Raw genomic sequence first — 27,580 nt, 5'->3', positions numbered from 1 at the left:
GCAGAGGAATTCTTCTTTGGTAGTAAGGAAGATTTAGTTGAAAGAGAAGCAAGAGAGGAAGGAGAGACACTGGTGCAAGCCATTGAAGCTAGAGGTAAAAGAGTTGAGCTTCGAGAGGACACTGATGAAGGGAAAAATGAAGAAAAGCAGGAGGAGAGTAGGTTTAAGGAAATTAAAGAGGCTAGACCGATAAGATCAACAGTGGAAAGAGGGAAGGATTTACAAACTCAAGAGTCTAGACCAGCAATAGTAACTAGATCTAAACATAGATAAGGAGGGGAAGAAATGTGTTGAATCTATATCTATCAACGTTAATGGCCTCAACTCTCCAACAAAAAGGAAGAAGTTTTTCAATAGGCTCAATAAGATGAATTTAGATATAATAATGTTACAAGAAGTCCACATTAAAAAACAACATCAATATTTATTAAATTGTCCTAAACTGGGGAATATGTTCGCAGCACTTTCGCAATATAAGAAAGGAGGTGTGGTAGTATATATTAAACAAGAAATTGTGGCTAAGCAAATTTATAAGGACGAAGATGGCAGAATTCTAATTGTGGAAGTAATTTTGAATAAAACCAAAATTCTTTTGGTTGGAATTTATGCCCTGAATGAGGGGCAAAAACATTTCTATAAAAAACTCTACAACATTATTAGCCAATTGGAACATGATAGCATTTGTATAATGGGTGACTATAATGCAATTGTGGATAATAATCTAGATTATAAATGTGGAAAGAATAGAAAAAGAATTAGAGGAACAATATCTGATATTTTCTTTAAAATGGTAGATGAGTTCAATATACAGGATATTTGGAGAGAAAGGAATCCTGGGAAAAAACAGTTTACTTTTTATTCTGGACGTCATCAATTTGGTCCAGAATTGATATGGTGTGGATGTCAGCTGATTTAAATTTAGAAGTAGAGGAGATTATGATTGATACAAATACCTGGGCTGATCACAATCCGATTAGAATTAAATGGAAGGGGCAAAAAAAATACGAGGAGATGGACTTTAAAAAGGGCAATCTTAAATCATAAAGAATTCAAATTAAAATTAGAAGAACAATTGGATCTGTTTTTTAAGTCAAACAAGAAGGAGGATACAAACTGCCAAAATTTATGGGATACAACCAAAGCCTACATGAGAGGCGTTGTAATTTCTTATATGGCTAGGCAACACAAAATCAAAACACAACGCCAAAGACAACTGGAAGAAGAACTACGTAAAGTTGAGGATAACCTGCAAAATGAACCACAAAGATGTGATTTGAAACAACAGATTGATTTAATTAAACATAAGATGGATATTATTATGAAGGAAGATCTAGGACAGCAGATAAAACGTACTAAACAAAATTTCTTTGAAAATGCCAATAAACCAGGGAGATGGTTGGCTTATAAAATCAAAAAACACAATAATAAGCAGAGAGTTACCAACCTTTATAACGCCAAAGGTGATATGGTGTGCCAGAACGAAGGAAAAAAGCTAGTGGCATATGAGTTTTACAAGAATTTATATAAGGACGACGAAAAGAGAAATAACCATGACATAGTACAGTATTTACAACTAGTCGATTTACCCAAGGTGCCAGAAGAATTTAAAACTCTCCTAAATAAAGAGATAACACATTTAGAGCTCTCGGTCGCAATTAAGAAACAGAAGAATAATAAAACACCTGGGCCAGATGGTATACCTGCAGAAATGTATAAAATTGCACAAGAATCTTTAAGCCCAATGCTGTTGGACTTATTTAACGAGGTTTTAACCCAAGCTAAAATACCAGCTTCATGGGAAGAAGCCTTCCTCACGTTGATTCCTAAAGAAAACACCAACCTGACACAAATTAAGAACTATAGACCCATTTCTCTTTTGAATTCAGATTACAAAATTTTCATGGCAATAATGGCACAAAGATTGGAAAGGTTCTTAGTGGATTTTATACATATTGATCAAAACGGCTTTCTATCTAAAAGATATATAAGAAACAATATTAGGACTGTTTTGGACATATTGGAATATTATGAAGTACATAATGAAAAGCAAATGTGTTTAATTTTTCTTGATGCCCAAAAAGCATTCGACAATGTAAAATGGGATTTTATGTTTAATCAATTATTGTATATGGACTTTGGGGAAAATTTCTTAAATATGTTTAAATCAGTTTACTCTAAGCAGGTGGCCAAAGTAATAATCAATGGAGAACTGACTGAGAGTTTCCAAATGCAAAAAGGCACAAGGCAAGGCTGCCCACTATCACCATTGTTATTTATATTATCTCTCGAGGTATTAACTAGAGCAATCCGGCAAGATGAACAGATCCAAGGTCTAGAAATCAAGAAAGAGACATTTAAAATACAAGCCTTTGCAGATGATTTAGTTTTTATTATTGAAGAACCACTACAATCAGGGATTAGACTGATGGAAACATTGAATAGATATGGGGAAATAGCAGGTTTAAAAATAAATAAAGAAAAAACTAAAATGCTTGTCAAAAATATGACTAAAATACAGAAAAATGAATTGGTTGACAGAATTGGTGTTCAAATTACAAATAAAATTAGATATTTAGGGATACAACTGACTGCCAAATGCGCTACGCTTAAAAGGGATAACTATGATAAGTTAATAGAACAGATTCAAAAGGACTTTGATATTTGGACTAACCTACAGCTCTCTTTTATGGGCAGAATTGCGGTGATTAAAATGAATGTGTTGCCAAAAATCTTATTTTTGTTCCAATGTATACCTATAAAATTAGACAAGAAATTTTTTCAAAATTTGAACAAAATGATGTGTAAATTCATCTGGCAAGGAAAAAGAGCAAGGATTAAATTAAAATTACTACAGGACTCAAAGGAAAGGGGGGGATTTGGTCTTCCAGACTTGGAGAAATATTACCAGGCCGCAGCATTAGTATGGGTAAGAGATTGGATATTACTAAAAAATAGGAGACTATTGTGTCTGGAGGGCCATGACCTACAAATAGGATGGCATGCCATATTATGGGATCATAAATATAAAGTACATAAATATTTTCGAAGTCACTATATTAGGCAAGCTCTTATTGATGTATGGACAAAAATTTGGCAACCAAATTATACCCAAGTACCTAGTTGGATCTCACCGTTAGAAATATATGTACACCCAAAATTTACTCAATTAGACAAGATCATAACATATAAAAATATTTTAGATGAAAGAGGGGAATTGAAATCCAGGAAAACCATCCACGATGAAGGGATAGAATTAGAATGGTGGGCATACCTGCAACTGCAGGCAAGATATCGGAAAGACAAAAAAGAGTTAGGCATTAAATTAGAACCAATAGAATTGGATAAAATAATTTTGGGGTCGGAGGATAAAATGATTAAAAAATTATACTACTATTTGCTAGATCAGGCAACGTACGAGGAACAAGTAAAAGTGACTATGTTGAATTGGAGTAAGGATTTTGGTCTTAATTTTGATCTGCATATATGGCAAGAACTATGGGCAAGAAACAAGAAGCTTACTTTGGCCACCTCTTACAAAGAGAACCTTTACAAAATGTTTTATAGATGGCATCTCCCACCCACAAGATTGTCTAAAATGTATACCAATGTCTCCCCTAAATGTTGGAAATGTAATTTGAAAAGTGGAACTTACTATCATATGTGGTGGGAATGCACGCGAGCTTGTGATTTTTGGAACAGGATTAAAATATGGTTGGAAGAAATATTAGAGCAAGCGGTAGAACCAAAACCAGAACTCTTTCTATTAGGTTTAACTACGCAAAAACATGACAAAGGCGTATTTTATTTAATGCTACACATTTTAACGGCCTCCAGGCTGGTTTTTGCTCAAAATTGGAGGAACAAGGAAACCCCAACGGAAGAAGAGATCCTGCATAAAATTCTAATATGTGCTGAGATGGACAGGCTTACAATGATTATGAAAGACAAAACGGAACACGAATACTTCGAAATCTGGGGCAAATTTTACCGCTGGTATGAATTAAGAACTGCTCGGACTTCAAACTAATGGTAGAATTAAAAGATATACATAACTGTACATATAATTGTATATATAATTGTATTGTATAAAAGATGAGGTTTATATAGAGGTTAAGAACAATGTATACATTTTTTGTACTATGATAGGAACTGATAGAAAAATTCACTCTGGAATGTCATGTTTGTCCATTCTTGTTTTAATTGTATTATGAATAAAAATTAAAAAAAAAAAAGCATTTAAAGTTTCAATGTATTTCGACCATTTAGGCTTTTACTGCACGTATATTTTGTTCAGAGATTCACTTCATTTTTTATCTTTTGATCCTAGCTGTTTTTTTTTTTTTGAGGAGGGTCAAAAAATGGAATTTATTTTTCTGTATTCATCTGGTACCTTCCCTCTTAAATTATTAAGATTAAAAAGAAAGATAAAAAAGATCACCTTATTGGCAAATAACAATCAGTATTAATGATCAACAATGGAAAACAAACTCTCTAGCACCAATATCTGTGGCCTCTGGTATGACTAGGAAAATTAGTCCCTTCCTTTGGGATTTGGATGAAAAGCACAGTCTATACTTCAAAATCAGGCTAATTAAAAATAAGAGAAAGGACAATATAAAACTTGCTTTCAACTTTAAGAAAGTCATATTTAAAAATATTTCATGCTAAAGAAGATAAAGACGAGATGATGTCATATAGGATTTAAAATGATGGATTGTTTGGATGGATCCTAGCACTGGATTCTTAACTACCTCCACCGTGTAAGCTGCCAATGGCTGACTTTGGGCCAGTGACTCTCTCTCAACCAAACTACTGTGCAGGGTCGTTGACCACCCTGAGATCCTGAATGAATAGCAGAATGCACATTTAATAAACAGATACTGTAATCAACACACAGAACAGCTATAAAAAGATATCTGGTCCAAAAGATCTCTTATATAGAGATAATCAGGAAAATTTAAGATCCTGGGCAGATCTCAAGATGATCAAGGTCTGTAAGACACTTAAGGAATCTTGCTGCACCAACTTCCCACATTAATCATCCTAAGCTTGCATAAAGGCAGTGGATTCCAAAGTCCATAAAACAAATGCCAACACATTAAAAGATAACCTTAGTATGATGCTGACTAGAAATTTATCTATGCCTACTCAAGTTACAATTCCATGAACCATAAATTAGTAATTGATAAAGTATTGGTAGCAATATTTGATTAACCTTCCCCCACCAAAAAAAAATACTTGCAATCATAAAACTGGTGATTATATCACCACATACTTGAAATATTTATTGCAGTTTTTTTGTATGAGAAGTCCAGTTTTTTTAAAATGTTTTTAATTTTGTTAATGATTGAAAATGATTTTAGATATTTATTGTTTTAGTTTTGTTATGTGCAACCCAGAGTCTCTTGCATGTGAACTGGGCAACTATATATTTATTAGATAAATAAATAAAGTTTGATCAAAGAGGAACCATTACCCTGCAAGTTATCAAAGTGGACACATTAGAATTTTCCAATTATGCTCATTATGCTTTTTTTTTTAATAAAAAAAATCTGTTTACATGGATATTTACTTTTGTTTAGTTTTTTCTGTGAAATATATGCAAGAATATGCATCTTAAAAGGATACCAAACAACTACTAAATCTGCAGAATGCCTGTCTATAGAAAGATTATGCTTGCTTACTCCCAACCCGATTTTGCAATTTATTTTCATGCAAAATTTAAATTAATGATGATCATTTGAATTTAAAGGGTTTTATTGTTGTTAATTGCGAAGTCGTGTCCGACCCATCGCGACCCCATGGACAACGTTCCTCCAGGTATTCCTGTCCTCTACCATCTTCTGGAGTCCATTTAAGTTCACACCTACTGCTTCAGTGACTCCATCCAGCCATCTCATTCTCTGTCGTCCCTTTCTTCTATTGCCCTCAATTCTTTCCCAGCATTAGGCTCTTCTCCAGTGAGTCCTTCCTTCTCATTAGGTGGCCAAAGTATTTGAGTTTCAACTTCAGGATCTGGCCTTCTAAAGAGCAGTCGGGGTTGATCTCTTCTAGGACTGACCGGTTTGAACGCATTGCAGTCCAAGGGACTCGCAGGAGTCTTCTCCAGCACCATAGTTCAAAGGCCTCAATTCTTTGGCGCTCAGCCTTTCTTATAGTCCAACTTTCACAGCCATACATTGCAACTGGGAAAACCAGGGCCTGGACTATACGCACTTTTGTTGGCAGGGTGATGTCTCTGCTTTTTAGTATGCTGTCTAGATTTGCCAGAGCTTTCCTCCCCAGGAGCAAGCGTCTTTTAATTTCTTGGCTGCAGTCCCCATCTGAGGTGATCTTGGAGCCCAGAAAAATAAAATCTGTCACTACCTCCATTTCTTCCCCTCTATTTGCCAGGAATTGAGAGGGCCGGATGCCATGATTTTGGTTTTCTTAATGTTGAGTTTCAAGCCAACCTTTGCACTCTCCTTCTTCACCCGCATCAAGAGGCTCTTTAGTTCCTCTTCACTTTCTGCCATTAGAATGGTATCATCTGCATATCTTAGGTTGTTGATATTTCTCCCAGCAATCTTAATTCCAACTTTTGATTCATCTAGCCTTGCCTTTCTCATGATGTGCTCTGCATATAAGTTAAATAGGCAGGGCGACAGTATACAGCCTTGCCGGACTCCTTTTCCAATTTTGAACCAATCAGTGTTTCCGTGTCCAGTTCTCACTGTTGCTTCTTGACCCGCATATAGGTTTCTCAAGAGGCAAATAAGATGGTCTGGTACTCCCATCTCTTTAAGAACTTGCCACAATTTGTTATGATCCACACAATCAAAGGCTTTAGCATAGTCAATGAAGCAGAAGTAGATGTTTTTCTGGAACTCCCTAGCTTTCTCCATGATCCAGCGTATGTTGGCAATTTGATCTCTAGTTCATCTGCCTCTTCGAAATCCTGCCTGTACTTCTGGTAGTTCTCAATCCACATACTGCTGGAGTCTAGCTTGTAGGATTTTAAGCATAACTTTGCTAGCATGTGAAATGAGTGTAATGGTGCAATAGTTTGAACATTCTTTGGCATTGCCTTAAAGGGTTTACCCTCCAATAATAAAAAACAAAGAAACCCCAGACATTAAGATCATAATTAGAATGGTAATAAAATGAATAATCTTAATGGAAGGACTGTCTGGTTCTGCCTGGATTTACAAAGTAAAATTCATCTGAAATTCAATCACTGGAGTTTAGATCAGATAGTCTCAGGTTTACATTATCAACTTTTTCCTGTATAAGTTTTCATTTTCCTTTGATTGTAAAATTGTAAAGTTGTAAAATTCTGTGGGTCACCAAATTTCATGAACCACCAGCCCCTAGGAGGCTATTCTCATCACAGCAGAAACAACTTCCAAGAGGCAAGGTCTCACTAAACATCAAATAAATATGGAGCCACTGCACTAAGCCAGAATGTGGAGCTTGTATGTTTGCTTTTGCAAACAAAAGACATTTGAACAGCTGCTGGATGGAGCCTATCTTGGCTTCTGTAAACACAGAAGGCCAGGGAAGAAAAAAAAAATCTTTCTTTTCGACAGTAGGACAATTAGGCACAGAAAGAATGTCTGAAGGGTGCTAACTAGCAGAATAAATAATGAAAACTCCTCAGCCCATGTTTGAAAAACTGTAACCATTCCAAGGGCAACAATGTAGAATTTGAAAGCTCAACAATAAGTGTTAAAGTGAACCCATCTAAGTATACTTTTGCACAGAGCCAACCATGATACCCTGTGTATTTCTGGTGTGATTGCATGGTGAAGATAAAAGAAAGAGATAAATAAGCAGAGACATCACCCTGCCAACAAAAGTGCATATAGTCCAGGCCATGGTTTTCAGTTGCAATGTATGGATATGAAAATTGGACCATAAGAAAGGCTGAGCGCAAAAGAATTGAGGCTTTTGAACTATGGTGCTGGAGAAGACTCCTGCGGGTCCCTTGGACTGCAAGGTGTTCAAACTGGTCAGTCCTAGAAGAGATCAACCCTGACTGCTCTTTAAAAGGCCAGATCCTGTAGTTGAAACTCAAATACTTTGGTGACCTAATGAGAAGGAAGGACTCACTGGAGAAGGGCCTAATGCTGGGAAGGATTGAGGGCAACAGAAGAAGGGGACGACAGAGAATGAGGTGGCTGGATGGAGTCACTGAAGCAATAGGGGTGAGCTTAAATGGACTCCAGAAGATGGTAGAGGACAGGAAGGCCTGGAGGAACATTGTCCATGGGGTCGCGATGGGTCAGACACGACTTCGCAAGTAACAACAACAAATAAGTCTAAGAGCTATTGCTAGTTACAACTTTGATATTGAGCTTCACTATGAATATAGATTAACTGATAAATCTTTTCCTAGTCAGCATCCTAGGTTTTTAAGAAGAGATTGGACAGTCACTTGTCTTAAATTGTATAGGGACTCCTACTTGAGCAGTGGGCTGGACTAGAAGACCTCCAAAGTCCTTTCCAGCTCGATTCTGATTCTGATTCTGAAGGTTTATTGTTCTCATAATTTGGAAATTTCTCCTTAGTTCTAGGTTGGTTCCCTCCTTGTTTAGTTCCCATCCATTGTTTCTTGTCTTGCCTTCTCATGCTTTGGAAAATAGGTTGACCCCCTTTTCATTGTGGCAGCCTGTGTTCTCTGAGGATGGCTCCAGCATGGGTCTAAAAGCTCAGAAGACTAAACCTTTGGTCCCGGTGACTGACCCAGATTGAGTTCTGTAACATAGGACATGGGACATGAATCCGGGGACATGTATCTTTGCCTTCATTTGGTATATAAATTTAATAATAAACAAACAAACAAACAAATACATGACAAAAGTGAGCTATGAAAAATAAAATGGAAGGATAGCTGCTGAAACAAAAGACTGTTTATTTTTATAATGAAGAATATATGATCACTGTACTCTAAAGACAAATTTAAGATCCAAAAGGATATTTTATTCAGAAAGCCATAATTAAAGACTTGCATTTCTGCATTATTTCATCTACGTCAGAAATGGGGAACTATGGCCCCTTTATGACTTGTGGACTTCAACTCATGCTGTCTCAGGAATTCTGGAAGTTGAAGTCCACAAAAGGGCCTTAGTTCCCCACCTGATCTACATAGTGAGGAAAAGGCAAAGGCATATTCTCCTTTCCTGTAAGATGTGGTTAGCTTATAATTTTCAGTGTTTTCAAATCAAGGGAAAGCAGAGCACTGACAAAGCAAGGAACAAAAATGGAAGGCCTTGCATGGTATCTCTATCCTAAACTCCCCTAGTGGTAAATAGACTAAAAAGTACAGAGTCTTTTTTTTTACAAAGTGTCTTTCTTTCTTCCAGTGCTTTCCAGCCATCCCTGAGTCAGCAGAAAATCTGGCTGCATGAAATTTAGTGCCCCATTGCCAATCCCTGTCCGGTCTCTATTGCTTCTGTTCTCTGTCTCACAGTGGTAGGATTTCCTTCAAAGATAATGAGTGACAAAGCCTAATAGATTTAATATATCTGGAGGCTGCTCTTGGACCATGTTTGGATAAGGGAAATATCTCTAATCCCATGTTAGTACTTGGATTGTCAGGAGGATTTTAAGAAGAGATTGGACAACTATTTGTCTGAAATGGTATATAGGGTCTCCTGCTTGAGCAAGGGGTTGGACTAGAAGACTTCCAAGGTCCCTTCCAAGTCTGTTATTTTGTTTACTGTGCTGATTCTTTCAAACTGTGCTCTTCATTGTTTCCATATCTATAGACAAAAACTTACAGACTGAGGACTCTGCTATCTGTATCTACAATATACTCTGTGAACTATAAGGGAGGAACTGTCTTTACCCTCTTTCTCTCATATGTAATATCTGGACTAAGTTGCCTCTTACTCCTTTGGATTGCACTCCCCTGTCTCCTGGGGAGCCATCTCCTTCATACATCACAGGTACAATTAAGGACATTGTAAAGAGGAGCAGCTGGTCCTTTAAATCACAAACCAGCCTTAAGTGTCCAGGGCAGGGGTGCCACCTCAGGAATTCTGGGAGTTGAAGTCCATGAGTCATAAAAGAGCCAAGGTTGCCTAACCCTGGTCCAGGGGGAGGAATCTGACTCCTGAAAGCCAATAAAGGAAAAGAAGGGAGTTCTGTCAAGTTTGGGGTAGGAAGAGTTTTGGATTGTTGGCTGGAATCCTGGATTTGGGGGAGGGGAAACCTCAGGGAAGATAAGAAATTGATTAGTTTGTGTAATTTAGTTAGACTATGGCTCCATTAATACACTGGAGGCAGTGGTGGGATTCAAATATGTGAACAACTGCTTCTCTGTGTGGATGCTGCTTCTGGAAGTCCATTCTGGGCCTGGGCAACAAAAAACTAGCTACCGGTTCTGCCAAAGTGGTGCCAACTGGCTGAATCCCACCACTGACTGGAGGAGAACATGTGTTATCTTCTCTGGATGATGGAAATAGCTATGTTGAAGATTAACATGAATTGGAAGACCAAAGAAATAGAATGAGAGGCCAAATTGCAGGAAAACAAAATAAAGCAATGTCTTCAAGACAAATATCAGCATGAATAACAAACAAAACAGACCTGTGTAGAAAAAGAATTATGTGTGTGTGTACTTTTGAGACATTGTTGACTCCTGGTGATTTAGTGGACCAATCTCTGCAGTTTTCCTGAGAATATTTTGCAAGTGGTTTGCCTTCCTAGGGCTGAGATGGAGTGATTGGCCCAAGGTCACCCAGTTGGCAGGACTCTAACCAGTGGTGGGATTCAAATATGTGAACAACCAATTCTCTGTGTGGATGCCACTTCCGAAAATCCATTCTGGGCCTGGGCAACAAAAAATTAACTAGCGGTTCTGCCGAAGTGGTACAAACCGGCTGAATCCCACCACTGACTATAACTCCCAATCTTCAGTTTCTAGCCTGTTTCCTTAACCACTATATCAAACTAGCTTTCAAATATAATAATAATAATAATAATAATAATAATAATTATTATTAAATAAAAATATATTTATTATTAAATAAAAATATAAAAAATATGGTGAGACGTAAATTTCAGAATGCCATACCGGCTCGGACGTCGCCCGGGTTAACAAGGTCCGCACTAGATATTGGAGTTCCTGGATATCTGGTGAAAAATGGGTTACAGGACTCAGGACTGTTGGCTGAGCAACCAGGGCCAGCAGCTGCAGAACTACTGGAAGAAAAGGTGTTTACCCGTCGCAGATACACAGTGATGGAAAACAAAGAACTAATGATCTGTTACTACAGATCAAGTCCAACAAGACGAGGATATCTAAAACGAATGCACCAGTTCTGGAAAGAACAACATCCAGAATCAGAAATAACAGAACAGAGACTAGCAGATCAACGCCGATTTATAACACGAAATAAAGTATTCACAGAAACAGAATTGGACGAACTGCAAAGGTTTACCCAGGGCAAAGAAATCAAAGCCTTACCAGAAGTAATTCAGAATGTAGAGGCAAACCAGGGGGAGTTGGCAGTGAAGGAATCTAGCAGAGATATACAACTGTTCTCATTTGGAAACCAGGCACCTCTACCTCAGGAAGAACAAAACCCTCTAACTAAAGAAATAAAAGAATTGAAACAAAGAATAACTGAGCATCTAGAACAGCACAAAAACAACAGAATAAGGCTACCTGCATTGAAGCTTGTTCCAAAGAAACAGCTAGCACAAGCATTAAAAGATGCAAATATTGCAATATCAAGTATAAGCACCAATTCATTGCAAGAAACAAACCAACTAATGTACAGCACAGCTGCAGTTATAACAGAATACCTGGGATGCAAAATCAACAAAGAAGAAAAACAAACAAACAGTGCACCAGAAAAATGGAAGGTTAGACTAGAAAATAAGATCAGCAAGTTAAGATCACATGCAAGCAAGCTAGAACAGATGAAAGAAAAGAAGCTGAAGAACAAGAAGACCAAAGAATACCTAATCAAGAAATACCACTTAGAAACAAGGAAGATCAAGGAAGCACTGGAAATAATAAAGCAACAAATAACAGCTATAGCCAGGAAAATCAGTAGATATGAAGCTCGAATTGCAAACTATAGGCAGAACCTCCAATTTCAATCCAATCAGAAATGTTTCTACCAATCCATCAATGGAGAAACTGCAAGAATCAGTCAGTACCTGACAAGGAAGAAACAGTGCAGTTCTGGAAGCAGATATGGGATAACCCAAAGAAATACAACAAGGATGCGGCTTGGTTAAAAGAGGTGGATGCAAATAAAACAGAAGTTGAAATGAAAGAACTAGTAATAACAACAAAAATGGTAGAAAAAAGAGCAAAGAAAATCAAAAATTGGTCAGCACCAGGTGAAGATAAACTGCATGGGTTTTGGTTGAAACATCTAACTGTTATACACCCACTCATTGCCAAACAGTTCAACAATATACTACAAGGAGGAGAAATTGAAAAGTGGCTAACAACTGGGAAAACCTACCTAATAATGAAAAATCCAGCAAAAGGGGCAACACCAGGTAACTACAGGCCAATTACCTGCTTACCAACAACTTTCAAATTACTAACTGGTGTAGTAGCTGATGCAGTGCAACAGCATCTAGTTGAAAACAATCTCTTTCCACCTGAGCAGAAAGGAAACCGCCCCAATAGCAGAGGAACAAAAGATCAACTCCTAATAGACAAAATGATCTTGGAAAACTGCAAGAGAAGGAAGACCAACCTGAATGTGGCATGGATTGACTACAAAAAGGCATTTGACTCTCTGCCACATGATTGGATAATAAAGTGCCTAGAAATAACAGGAGTCAGTAGAAACATCAGAAAATTTGTGCAAAGATCGATGGCACAATGGAAGACACAGTTGCAGATCAATGGTGAGAGCTGGGAGAGGTTAATATCAAGAGAGGAATATTTCAAGGAGATTCATTATCACCATTACTATTTGTTATTGCACTGTTTCCTCTGTCAACAATACTGAATAACTCAGGACATGGCTATCAAACATCAAAAACATCTGCCAGACTATCCCACCTCCTTTATATGGATGATCTGAAGCTGTATGGAAAAACATCATCTGAAATAGAATCGCTGCTCAACACTGTCCGTATATATAGCCAAGATATTGTAATGGAGTTTGGCTTGGACAAATGTGCCACACTTACTATCAAACAAGGAAAAATAGTGAAAACTGAAGGAATCAAGATGCCCCACGAAAATAACATTAAGAGTCTGGATGAGGAAGATACTACAAATACTTGGGTATCCTTCAAGCTGACAACATCAAGCACACTGAAGTCAAGAAAAAGATTAGAGGTGAATACATCAAGAGAGTGAAGAAGATCTTAAAATCCAAACTCAATGGAGGAAATACCATAAAGGCAATCAACACCTGGGCAATCCCAGTCATTAGGTACACAGCTGGAATAGTGGACTGGACTCAAGCAGAACTAAAAGCAATGGATAGGCAGACCAGAAAAATAATGACAATGAATCATGCCCTTCATCCACGCAGTGACATTGATAGACTTTATCTACCAAGGCAAATAGGTGGGCGTGGAATGCTACAAGTACATCAGATGGTTGAAGAAGAAAAAATGGCTTTGGAAGAATATCTGAAGAACAATGATGAAGATGCACTGAAATTAGTATATCAGGAAGGCTTACTAACTACTGGAGAGACCAAACTGGCCTTCAAGAAAGACCAAATGAAGAACAGAATAGAGGCATGGGAAGACAAAGCACTACATGGCCAATACATGAAAAAAATAGCTGGGAAAGCAGATAACAATAAAACCTGGCAATGGCTAAGAGCAGGAAAATTGAAGAAAGAGACCGAGGGACTAATTCTGGCTGCACAAGACCAAGCCTTAAGGACAAATGCATACAAAGTCAAAATTGAGAAGACAGCAACAGACAGTAAGTGCCGCCTATGCAAAGAAGCTGAAGAAACAGTGGACCACTTGGTAAGCTGTTGCAAGAAGATTGCACAGACTGATTACAAGCAGCGGCATGACAAAGTAGCAACAATGGTGCATTGGAAGATCTGCAAAAAATATCATTTGCCTGTAAGCAAAAACTGGTGGGATCATAAAATAGAGAAAGTCATAGAAAATGATAAAATTAAACTGCTCTGGGACTTCAGAATTCAAACAGACAAGCACCTGCAACATAACACCCCAGACTTAACAATTGTCGATAAGAAAGACAAAAAAGTCTGGATAGTGGATGTGGCAGTGCCTGGAGACAGCAGAATAGAAGAGAAAGAACTGGAGAAGATAACAAAATACAAAGACCTACAAATAGAAATAGAAAGACTGTGGCAAAAGCAAGCAAGGGTAGTACCAATAGTCATAGGCTCCTTGGGTGCAATCCCAAAACAACTGGAGCGCCACTTGAACACCATTGGCATTGACAAATTCGCTATTAGTCAATTGCAAAAGGCAGCCTTATTAGGAACTGCTTCCATCCTGCGACGATATCTGTAATACCATCAAACATCCACATCTGCCTATCCCAGGTCCTGGGTAAGGACTCGATAGGTAGACAAAATGCCAAATCCAGTCTGAACATCTGGCTGACTGTGCGATGATCGATAATAATAATAATAATAATAATAATACAAAAAGTCTGGATAGTGGATGTGGCAGTGCCTGGAGACAGCAGAATAGAAGAGAAAGAGCTGGAGAAGATAACAAAATACAAAGACCTACAAATAGAAATAGAAAGACTGTGCAAAAGCAAGCAAGGGTAGTACCAATAGTCATAGGCGTCTTGGGTGCAATCCCAAAACAACTGGAGCACCACTTGAACACCATTGGCATTGACAAATTCGCTATTAGTCAATTGCAAAAGGCGGCCTTACTAGGAACTGCTTCCATCCTGCGACGATACCTGTAATACCATCAGACATCCACATCTGCCTATCCCAGGTCCTGGGTAAGGACTCGATAGGTAGACAAAGTTACAAATCCAGTCTGAACATCTGGCTGACTGTGCGATGATCCATAATAATAATAATAATAATAATAACAACAACAACAACAACAACAACAACAACAACCCCCAGTGAGGCACTAACTTGACATGGTTGTGGGGCTTGTGTACTCTGAGGAAGACGAGAGCTATGCCAGTGGTTCAACCATACTGGACAGGTCTCATCAGAGGAGTCAGACAAAGAGTGTCTCTCCTATAAAAAATATGGTGAGATGTAAATTTCAGAATGCCATACCGGCTCGGATGTCGCCCGGGTTAACAAGGTCCGTGCTATTTATTGGAGTTCCTGGATATCTGGCGAAAAATGGGTTACAGGACTGTTGGCTGAGCAACCAGAGCCAGCAGCTGCAGAACTACTGGAAGAAAAGGTGTCTACCCGTCGCAGATACACAGTGATTGAAAACAAAGAAATAATGATCTGTTACTACAGATCAAGTCCAACAAGAAGAGGATATCTAAAACGAATGCACCAGTTCTGGAAAGAACAACATCCAGAATCAGAAATAACAGAACAGAGACTAGCAGATCAACACTGATTTATAATATGAAATAAAGTATTCACAGAAACAGAATTGGACGAATTGCAAAGGTTTACCCAAGGCAAAGAAATCAAAGCCTTACCAGAAGTAATTCAGAATGTAGAGGCAAACCAGGGGGAGTTGGCAGTGAAGGAATCCAGCAGAGATATACAACTGTTCTCATTTGGAAACCAGGCACCTCTTCCTCCGGAAGAACAAAACCCTCTAACTAAAGAAATAAAAGAATTGAAACAAAGAATAACTGAGCATCTAGAACAGCACAAAAACAACAGAATAAGGCTGCCTGCATTGAAGCTTGTTCCAACGAAACAGCTAGCACAAGCATTAAAAGATCCAAATACTGCAATATCACCTAATAATGAAAAATCCAGCAAAAGGGGCAACACCAGGCAACTACAGGCCAATTACCTGCTTACCAACAACTTTCAAATTACTAACTGGTGTGGTAGCTGATGCAGTAAAACAGCATCTAGTTGAAAACAATCTCTTTCCATCTGAGCAGAAAGGAAACTGCCCCATTAGCAGAGGAACAAAAGATCAACTCCTAATAGACAAAATGATCTTGGAAAACTGTAAGAAAAGGAAGACCAACCTGAATGTGGCATGGATTGACTACAAAAAGGCATTTGACTCTCTGCCACATGACTGGATAATCAAGTGCCTAGAAATAACAGGAGTCAGTAGAAACATCAGAAAATTTGTGCAAAGATCGATGGCACAATGGAAGACAAAGTTGCAGATCAATGGTGAGAGACTGGGAGAGGTTAATATCAAGAGAGGAATATTTCAAGGAGATTCATTGTCACCATTACTATTTGTTATTGCACTGTTTCCTCTGTCAACAATACTGAATAACTCAGGACATGGCTATCAAACTTCAAAAACATCTACCAGACTATCCCATCTCCTTTACACGGATGATCTGAAGCTGTATGGAAAAACATCATCTGAAATAGAATCGCTGCTCAATACTGTCCGTATATATAGCCAAGGTATTGTTATGGAGTTTGGCTTGGAAAAATGTGCCACACTTACTATCAAACAAGGAAAAGTAGTGAAAACTGAAGGAATCAAGATGCCCCACAAAAATAACATTAAGAGTCTGGATGAGAAAGATTACTACAAATATTTGAGTATCCTTCAAGCTGACAACATCAAGCACACTGAAGTCAAGAAAAAGCTTAGAGGTGAATACATCAAGAGAGTGAAGAAGATCTTAAAGTCCAAACTCAATGGAGGAAATACCATAAAGGCAATCAACACCTGGGCAATTCCAGTCATTAGGTACATAGCTGGAATAATGGACTGGACTCAAGCAGAACTAAAAGCAATGGATAGGAAGACCAGAAAAATAATGACAATGAATCATGCCCCTCATCCACGCAGTGACATTGACAGACTTTGTCTACCAAGGCAAATAGGTGGGTGTGGAATGCTACAAGTACATCAGATGGTTGAAGAAGAAAAAATGGCATTGGAAGAATATCTGAAGAACAATGATGAAGATGCACTGAAATTAGTATATCAGGAAAGCTTACTGACTACTGGAGAGACCAAACTGGCCTACAAGAAAGACCAAATGAAGAACAGAATAGAGACATGGGAAGACAAAGCACTACATGGCCAATACATCAAAAAAATAGCTGGGAAAGCAAATAATAACAAGACCTGGCAATGGCTAAGAGCAGGAAATTTGAAGAAAGAGACCGAGGGACTAATTCTGGCTGCACAAGACCAAGCCTTAAGGATAAATGCATATAAAGTCAAAATTGAGAAGACAGTAACAGACAGTAAGTGCTGCCTATGCAAAGAAGCTGAAGAAACAGTGGACCACCTGGTAAGCTGTTGCAAGAAGATTGCACAGACTGACTACAAGCAGCGGCATGACAAAGTAGCAACAATGGTGCATTGGAGATCTGCAAAAAATATCATTTGCCTATAAGCAAAAATTAGTGGGATCATAAAATAGAGAAAGTCATAGAAAATGATAAAATTAAACTGCTCTGGGACTTTAGAATTCAAACAGACAAGCACCTGCAACATAACACCCAGGACTTAACAATTGTCGATAAGAAAGACAAAAAAGTCTGGATAGTGGATGTGGCAGTGCCTGGAGATAGCAGAATAGAAGAGAAAGAACTGGAGAAGATAAAAAAATACAAAGACCTACAAATAGAAATAGAAAGACTGTGGCAAAAGCAAGCAAGGGTAGTACCAATAGTAATAGGCTCCTTGGTGCAATCCCAAAACAACTGGAGCACCACTTGAACACCATTGGCATTGACAAATTCGCTATTAGTCAATAGCAAAAGGCGGCCTTACTAGGAACTGCTTCCATCCTGCGACGATACCTGTAATACCATCAAACATCCACATCTGCCTATCCCAGGTCCTGGGTAAGGACTCGAAAGATAGACAAAATGCCAAATCCAGTCTGAACATCTGGCTGACTGTGCGATGATCCATAATAATAACAATAATAATTGCTCTCTGTTTTCATAGCCTGCAGCAGTTTTTCTGTGCTTTGATTCACATAGTCATTCAAACTTCGTTTTTCTTCTTCTACAATCCACCAAACTGTAGAAGAAGAAAAACGAAGTTTGAATGACTATTTGAATCAAAGTACAGAAAAACTGCTGCAGGCTGTGAAAACAGAGAGCACTATAAAAATAACAGAAACAAAGGCAGAATATAAGGAAAAACGGCTGGATGACAGATTAAATAGATGGAAAACCAAAGCTTTGCATGGACAGCATTTGAAAAGCATTGAAGGAAAATGTGATAACAACTTGACATGGGCATGGCTTAAGATGGGAACAATCAAGAAAGAAACAGAAGACCTAATACTGGCTGCTCAAGAACAAGCACTACAAACTAATGCCATGAAAGCGAAGGTACAAAAATCCACTGACAATCCAAATTGCCAACTTTGCAATGACAAAGTTGAAACTGTTTCATGCCTAATTTGTGAGTGCAGCAAAGTCGCGCAAACTGATTACAAATCTAGACATGATCGAGTTACTAAATTAATCCACTGGGCATTGTGTTAAAAATACGACTTGCCTGTGTCCGAAAAGTCATGGGAACATAGGGTGGAAAAAGTTGTTGAGAATGACAGGGTGAAGGTCTTATGGGACTTTTGAATACAGACAGATTGCCATTTGGAACACAATACGCCGGATATCACAGATGTAGAGAACCGAAGCGTACAGCTGATTGATATTGCTGTACTAGGAGATGCCAGAGTCGAAGAAAAAGAACTGGAAAAAATTAAGAAATATCGCAACCTGGCCATCAAAACTGCGATTATGGATGAAACGTGTAACAGTGGTACCCATTGTCATTGGGGCACTGAGAGCTATGTCCAAAAACTTTGCAAAATACATCAAGAAACTGCAGCTTCCTGCAATAATTCCAGCAATGTTACAAAAAACTGTGCTACTCGGAACATCTTATATTTTAAGGAGATACCTGGTTGACACCTAGGATGCTGGTAGCAACCTGTATCAACCATCAGCACCAGCCAATTTGAATGTTCAGTTGACTGAGGTTCATGTTTAATGAATAAAAGATAATAATAATAATAATAATATGATGATGATGATGATGATGGTGATGGTGATGATAAGATAAGATAATCTTTATTGTCATTTTTTTACTGTGGGCACAATGGCACACATCAAAAATGAAATTTAGTTGCCCGCTCTCAAAGTGAAACACATATATGACACATACCTAAACATACTATGCACAACATATGTATAGAACCACACCCCTACATATACATAATAAATATTGAATACTGTCCATCTTGAATATATAACGGAAGGAGGAAGCTTGATGATGATTATAATACAGGAAACATGCTGGGGAGGAGGATAAATATCTTCATTACCAAACAGAAGCTTGGCAAGGGCGGGCTGAAGCAAGTTCTGTAGTAAGCTTCGATCACTGAGCCAGGAGAAAACTGAAGTTCTATCAGACCTAACCTCAGTTAAACAACCCACATCACAAGGCAAAGGCAAGCAATTCTACATGATGAAAATCCCAGTGTTCTGCCTGCCATTACAACTGCTTGTCCCCACTTCCTGGGTTGGTTTGCTCAACTGTGCAATCCAAAGCACCTTATCTCTGGCTGGAATCTTAGCATCTGCAGTGGCTTTGCCTATGGAAGAAGCAGCTTGTTTACTGGAACTGATTTGCCCTTGGCTCCTGCCACCACCTCCTGGCTCATTCAGAAAGCTGGTGGGAGAATTTGGGAAAGTGGATGTTTTTCTTTTCTCTTTTTCTTTTTTCTTTTTAGTATCCCCGCCATCCCTATTTGTTATGGGGCTTTTGTTTTATATTAGACAACAGGAACTGACCTCGTTTCTCACTGCCCCCCACTCCCACCCCACCCCCTCCGCCCCCAGTTTAGGCCTGCTGTGAGGGCTAAAATGATGGGGTGTCATCTTTCCCAGAAGTGTTGCCAAGATGATTCCAAGAAGTTGCTGGTGCAACTTTGTAACTGAATCTCCTGGGAATGGTTCTCATTAGATATTATCCTCTCCCATATCCTTGACCTATTCAGAATCTTCTTTTTTTTTTTAAACTTGTTTTGAGGGGGGCAGTCATAACAGGATTTGTAATTTGTGTTATTGGCAAACTCATCAGAGAGAAGAATTCAAACTCCTCCTGCTTATTTCTTTATCGGTGTGAGTTTTTCCCTACACGTTCCCATGCTTTGCAATGTCGCAGAGTCTAAAACAAAAATTTGCCACCTTCTTAACAAGTCATTGAACTGAGATTTGTGCATTGATATTCTAGACTCAGAGCTAGCTTGGCAGGCTCTGACCCTGGCTTTCTTTCCTCCATATGTGCTGAGGAAACTTATTTAGATTAGCTGCTGGCCTTTTTCCCTTGTATTCTTTTATGCTTAAGGCCTCCCGATTGCTTTTATATATTGTTTCACATGGGTAAATCTGTGGCCGTGTTTGCTTAATAGCAGCAACAGATTTTGGCCTGAATTAAAACACCATCTTAGCCACTTCAGTTCTGGTATTTGAGCCATGTTGTAGTTCCCAGGGTTTCAAACTGCTTAGATTTGTAGCTATTCAGACAACATGTTTCTTTTATTTTGAGTACATTCATTTACCTCAATCAATAGGTGTTCCAGACATCTTTATAAAAGACCTGCATTTATAAAAGGCTATGCAACTTGCATCCAGCCAATCCAAATTTAGTTTGTTAACCATCTATTGTGATGCCACAGTTGCTCGATGCTCCTTTCATTTCTATTGTCTCAGGGAGGCAGGAGAATGGGGAGATTGTCACAGTTATACAGAACTGAAAAGCTATATTCACTTTTGCGGGTCCCAATTTATGCAGGCCTGCTTTTGAGGAATACTACTTGATAATTCTTCCAGAAAAGGAACTTAGTTTGTCACCGTGTGCAACTGCAGAGAAAATATACATTTCCAGCATGAACTTTTTACACACAGATTCTGTGACATTCATGGAACTATTAAAAGCCACTTCCAGAGATGGACAACATTGAGTTTCCATTGATTCCTAATTAGTAAAATATTGCTTTGTATATCAAGGCAGAATAAAAAATCGATAGACAAATAACTTCACCCTCAGGTGCTTCTCAACATGCTGCAAAAAAAAAAAGCTCTGTGTACAACATGTCTAAGTTTGCCAAGCATCTAGTATCTTAACGCCTGAACTGAAAGACAAAGTTTAGGGGTATAAAGAGATTATCAGGAAAAATAAATCATCTAATTAAAGGAGAGTGGATTTTTCTCAATTAGCCTAAAATAATGTTGACAAATTAAAAATCTTTTATTGCTTTTTCAAATGCTTTAAATGACATTGTAACTCTACAACATTTGCTAAATCACCAATCTTTAGATACATCAGGAGTACAATTCTTTGAAAAAAGGATTAGCCTTTCTTCCCACCTTTATTTATTTTTTTATATAAATAACTCAAGGATGTAAACATGCTTAATACTCTTTTCTCCTCAAATTTTTCCCTCAGCAATCCTGTGAGGTAGGTAGCAATCCTCATAGTTTTCTTGCAGAATACAGATAGTCCTCGGCTTACAACAGTTTATTTAGTGACTGCTTAAAGTTACAACAGCACTGAAAGAAGCGACTTATGACCATTTTTCACCGTTACAACTTTTGCAGCATCCTCACGGTTGTGTGATCAAAATTCAGATGCTTGGCAGCTGGTTCATACTTATGACCGTTGCTGTGTCTCAGGGTCATGTGGTCCCCTTTTGCGGCCTTCTCACAAACAAAGTCAATGGGGAAGCCAGATTCACGTAACGACCAAGTTACTAACTTATCAACTGTGGTGATTCGCTTAACAAGTGTGGCAAGGAAGGTTGTAAAAGGGGCAAAACTCACTTCACAAGTGTCTCAATTGACAACAGAAATTTGGGGCTCAGTTGTGGTTGTAAGTTGAGCACTGTCTCTACTTCAACTGCATGGTTGAATAATTGCTGATATTCTGGGAATAACATATTTGAAAAGTTCAAAGATCCGGAAAAGTTGGTGTTGATTAATAAATGACTTTTTTTTGCACAACATGCTTAACCAGATGAATTAAAGACCTATAGTCATATATACAAGCATCACGTAGACATATTTTTGGAGAAAATAAATCTCCATAATTGGTTTCGGTAAGTGTTATCATTGCTAATTTATGAATTAGGAAACCTGGGCAATACAAGGATCCTATAATATTTTGTGCTTTTAAGCACCAGGTAGGTGGAAGGAGCTTGCCATTTTCTTTTGAGTAAATTCACTAAGGATATAATAGAGTTCATTGCTATTTATATTTAAAAAGCCCTCTGTAATTTATCAACCTTAGGTTGCTTTTGAAACTGGTTCTGGCTATAGGTCCAGAATATGGCTGGGTTCTGATAATAGCCCAAAGAGATTGCTGAAAATAGCAACTCACACTATAGAATTAGCTCAACTGGAAAACATTGCATTAGAGGTACCTTAAGGTAGTATGACTCTTGTCAAACGACAAATGGGCATTTACATAGCGACTTTAGTGGATAAAACCTGTACTTTGATTATTTAACACCATCAAAGGAAATTTCAATAATGACAGAACTGGAGATATGGCTATGTTTGTCCATTTTGTTTGGCTCTAGCTTACCACATGGGGCAAATTTAGCTGCTGTGGTTTGTAAATCTTGGCCTAATGTGTTGTAAGGGCCATGTCACTGTTACTTATTCGATAATGCCTAATTAAACAAACCATAGCTTAGCACAAATTGTAAACTTAATCATCTGTAGGAGAGACATGCTGTAGGTGAGACAGGTGGCATGCAAGTCTAATAAATAAAATAAATAAAAAATAACATAATCATTGTGGGATGGATATAAACATTGACAGCTTTCCCCAAATTGCTGCACTTCAGGAAACTGAATTCCCAGCCATGTGAAAAGGCTGATATTAAGTTATACTTCTACTAAACAGGAAATATTGAGTGTTGAATATAAAGTCATGACTGGCAAAATGAATTCCGGTCTATTCCTTATAGCTTGACAACTTTTCAACTTCGAACAATTTAGATCCTAACTTAAAATTAGTCTGTAATAAAAATATATCCTGGCATGAAATAAAAAACAACCATGGTTTCTCTGCTGTCATTTAATGAAGTATTTTGTCTTGTAGTTATGTTATTATGCATGGATTTTTGTTATTAACTTTTATGATTTGCTTCTTTGTCATAGACATATACAATGTATTGAATATTAATCTGTAGTGGTGATAATAATTACTTTAAGGTTGTTTGATCAATGTAAGATGCTATCCTGGTTGAAATGTTCTGCATTGCCAGTCAGTACATTAAAAAAGGAAGGCATACATATATCTACACACATACAAACACATGACAACTTTTCCTTGGCTTTATGGAAAACTCATTGAATATTGGGATGAAGAATAAGATTGGACTTTTTCATCTCTTGCTGTTTAGCTGTCCAACCATGCCCTATGATAAAGTCCCACTGACTTCATGTATTTCTTTGAGAATCAAAGTTGTTTTTGCAAAACCAGAGGGCATTGCATGTCTTGTAAATATTTAAGTTCCACGATTTAGTTTCTTTTTTCTTGTTTAGCTATACTGAAAAAAATTAACAGAGCATCTAATTGCACTATTTCACAATGTTGGAGTATTTACTTGTCATTTTTTATTAGTCTGTTTTTCAGCAATTAAAAGATAAACCACAGGTTCCAAGCTAAGACACTGTGGTGGAAATGATTTGAATGGCGCCTCTGATCTACATTTTCTCAAGGGAAGACAATCTTTAATTTGACATTTTGAACATCCTCTGTGACTTTGAAAGGAAAATAATAATAATAGATTGGCATGGACCAGAGCTTTCAGCAAAATAGTGTTGGTAGAGAAATTGAAAGAGGCTAACAAGCTTGTACAACCTGATTTGACTAGAATTGAAAGGGCAGCAGAACTCATTTGTGCACTTGAATAAATTGCAAGGGTAACAATTTATGAGACTTGAAATAAAAAAGGTTACTCTCGTGTTTCAAGCTAATGAGAATTAAGGCACAGTAAAATTTTGGGGAAGGACCCCGGATCATGTTCTCTAATTGATTTTATATTTTCTTTTCAGAACCATTGCTAAAACTAGAATTTGCATTTCTGTCATCTGAAGTTAGATGAGGATAAGTACTGTAAAACTGGACATGATTGAGGAGAGTGGAATTGTCTCTGGTCTTACTTTTTTTATAAGCCCATTTCTGAGCCCATGGGTTGCTAATCAGTTGGGAGAAGAAATTATCACATTGTAATGTCTGAAAACTGGGCCCCAGAGAGAATGTGGTGTATGTGTAATGGCTATAAGTTTCTTTGGCAGGTTATCACTGAGGCTTAACATAACATATTTAATTTATGGTCTAATTAACAGTCCTATATCCCATTTTGATGGGTATTGGGTCTGTGGTATTCTGCAGTCCATAAATCTTGGGGATGGGTCTGTAGTATCTTTGAATAATGGAAGAGACAGAAAGTGTAGAGCTTAGATGTCTATAGAGTAGGGTTTACATGGATTACCCTTTGCTTATTCCACTTGGTCCTTAGAGGAGCATAACAAGAGTCATGCTGATTCATGTTCCTGGGACAATTCTTTAGCTCCCTTTGAAGATTTGAAAGATCTGAATTTAGCCTTAGTATCCTGGGGTCAGTGTGATTCACTGGCACAACATTAACACAATTATTAGGAAGACATAATGTCCTGGTTTGACCTCTCTCTCACACACTTCTCCCTGCAGGGAGACCAGCCAGGACAATGTCAAGTCATAAACTCTGTAAGCACAACTTGCTTCATGCCTGTGGCTGGGTAGCATTGTAAAAGGATCCAGTTACCAAGCAACTAGGGTCAGAATGTCACTGGGTCAAATGTAAACGAAACCTCAGGATCTTGTCTAGGTCTATTAATGTATTGTCAGCCAACAGTGCTGGGGTGACCACTGCAGGCACAAGAGTAATTAGGCAAGCAAGTATGGGTGACTACCCACTCAGAACACAATCTTGCCCATTTTTTTTTTTACAATTATAGCATTGTAAAAGGATCTGGTTACCAAGCAACCAGGGTCAGAATGCCATTGGGTCAAATGTAAATGATATCTTAGGATCTTGGCTAGGTCTATTAATATATGGTTATCCAACTGTGCCAGGTGGCCCTTTCAGGCATTTGAGGAATTAGATGGGCAAATATGGATGCCTTCTCATTCAGAAAAAATGACTTGCCCATTTTGGAGAGCACCTGGTTAGTAGAGGTTGCTTGCCTCAATTGCTGACTTGAGCTTCAGAATGGCTTAGTATCACAGAATTGAACGACTATTTTTTTAAAATCTTTTTCATCCTCCCTTGATTATTTATAATAACTCAGGTAAGTGAACATACTTAATACTCCCTCATCAGTTCTGTGAGGTAAGTTGGGCTGAGAGAGAGTGATTGGCCCAAAGTCACCCAGGTGGCTTTCCTGTCTAATATGGGACTAGAACTCACAGTCTCCTGGTTTCTAGCCTGGTGCCTTAAGCACTAGACCAAACTGGCTCTGGTTTGGTATGACAAATGCCACAGTAAGCTCATTTAGTGAAGATACTGTAGTATACTTTGCCTCCATTGAGAACATCAAATCTTATGACCCCATGAATTTAATGGGGGCTACTCCCAAGTAAAATTGTATCTCTGAAAGGATTAAATCACTCTCCCATAAGCTACTGTGGTTGTCGGTTGGGAGTCAAGGAGTCAATATGATACAGTGGAAAGAAATATCTCAATTTTTGCATAGGAAGTAGTATCACAAATCAAGATTGCAGGAAACATCTTTCTCTGGCTGTTGTACAAAGTTTCCTCAAGTACCAAGGGACAGACACATTTATTAGTTTCACTTCTTCCCACATGTGTTCTTTTTTTCCAGATACCAAATTCTTTTAGTTCCAGAAGCAATCTGATAATTTCTCATTCTCCAAATTTGACTTTTTCCTCAATTTTTTCTAACTTGTTTATGAAGACATTTGCAAATTTAATAAGTTCCATTAAAAAATGAATCAAATTCTCACGTTTCTCCATTTAGTTTTTATTTATTTGCTCCAGTTAAATTTCCAGTTAGGGTGTTCTGGGAGCTTTTTGTTTCTTTTCTTTTTTTCAGTTGCTTACATGTCAGTTTTGGAGACAGGAGTTGCTTTGAAACAGATGTTTTCTGACTATAGAAACAGTGAGGATGTATCCATATTTAATTCAGTATGAAATCCTGATCATGGCATTGGTTGATTCTCAGGAGACTTGGCTTGTGCCAAAACCAGGACTGCATCTTTGTTTAGTAACAACCTTTTTCCAGATGTTCACAGATCTGTGGAAGAATACATTGGGAGTAAAGCTTCCAAGAAACATCTCTGCCTCCTTAACCATGTTCACTGAGTTCTTCTATGGAGCTGTGTTAGCCATGTAGCTTTTTCCTATATTCACAAGTTATTCAGGCTATTATTAAAGCAATGAGATCTCATGCATCAGAGGATTAATTTGTCCTGATTTTTATTTTCAAAGCTTTTTATCAATATTCTCATTTTCTGTATTTTTAGGTCATTTGGTTTGATGCAGGAATTTATTTGTTTGTTTATTTATTTATTTCCTGCCTTCATTAGTTTTTTTACAAATAGCTCAAGGCAGTGAAGGTATTCAGCACACTTTCCTCCTATTTTCCCCACAATAACAACCCTGTGGGGTGAGTCGGGATGAGAGAGAGAGTGACTGGCCCAAGGTCAATCAATTTATGACATGAACAGTTTATGGAAAGTCATTAAGTTTGTAACATTTCATTAGATTATAGAATAAAATACACAAATAGAAAAGCAAATAGTAGGACACAGTGGGGAGGGAAAAGGGAAAGAAAAGTGAGGGGGAGAAGGGAAAAAGAAAAAAAAAGGCATTTGACTTCCGACTTTCTCTGTTGCAATGGAATGAAACATTAACATTGAACTTCAACCTTTTATAAACTAGCCATTTCTATAACAACAAATCAATCTAATCAGTAAAACCCAAAATCAAAGTTTCATTTTTTTCCACCTCTAGCACAAAATCTGGAAGCGGTCTCCATGTAGAAACAAAAGTACTTATATTCTTTTCTTTAACTGAAACAGTCAATTTAGCCATCTCTTCTGTAGCCATTCGTCCATAATGGGAATCAAACATCCTTCCATTTTTTTGTGCATACAATAGTCTTGCTGCTGTCAAGTTTATTGGTACAGCACAGTGGTGGGATTCAGTGGTTCGCACTGGCTCAGTAGAACCGGTAGCTAAATTTTGCTGAGTTCAGAGAATCGGCTGAATGTACACCACTTCCAGAAGTCCAGTCTAGCCCTCAGAGACCTGGAGGCCTAGAATGGCCCACCGGAAGGTCATGGATGCCACTTCCAGAAGTCAGTTCTAGGCTTCAGAGGCTCAGGCCTGCATCCAATAAGAGAACAAGTTGTTCAGGTATTTCAATCCCACCACTGGTACAGCATGAATATCTGTGGGAATGTCATTCCA

Source organism: Crotalus tigris, unplaced genomic scaffold (assembly GCF_016545835.1).
Source record: "Crotalus tigris isolate CLP2741 ecotype Arizona unplaced genomic scaffold, ASM1654583v1 scf7180000023829.5930981, whole genome shotgun sequence".
Taxonomy (NCBI): domain Eukaryota; kingdom Metazoa; phylum Chordata; class Lepidosauria; order Squamata; family Viperidae; genus Crotalus; species Crotalus tigris.
This window is presented reverse-complemented; position numbering follows the sequence as displayed.